Source organism: Vigna radiata, unplaced genomic scaffold (assembly GCF_000741045.1).
Source record: "Vigna radiata var. radiata cultivar VC1973A unplaced genomic scaffold, Vradiata_ver6 scaffold_464, whole genome shotgun sequence".
NCBI lineage: Eukaryota > Viridiplantae > Streptophyta > Magnoliopsida > Fabales > Fabaceae > Vigna > Vigna radiata.
In genome coordinates this window covers 94,194-94,541 of record NW_014543988.1, presented here as the reverse complement: position 1 = coordinate 94,541, position 348 = coordinate 94,194, and positions in this window count along the sequence as shown.

Here is a 348-nt window from a genome sequence, read left to right as displayed (position 1 = left end):
CGCCCAATTTCATTTTAAATAAACCGCAAACTGTTCACGACATTCAGTTTCTATATCGTCTTCCTCTTCTCCTTTTTCTCTTGCGGCACCTCTTCTTTTTCTCGCTTGCGGCACCTCTTCTTTTTCACTCTTGCAGCATTCCATTGTTGTTTCTGATATCTTTATCGTCTTCCTCCTCTCATTTTTCTCTCTTGCGGCCTTGCATCCCAGGTGCGTGGTTTTTTCTATGCTTACCGTTTAAACTTTGTTTAATTTAGTCTTTCATCGATTATCTTCTGGTTCAACTGATTAAAATTTGCTTTCTTTGTGTTGTGTTTTAGTGCAATTTTGTTCCTTTCTTGGGGTAAC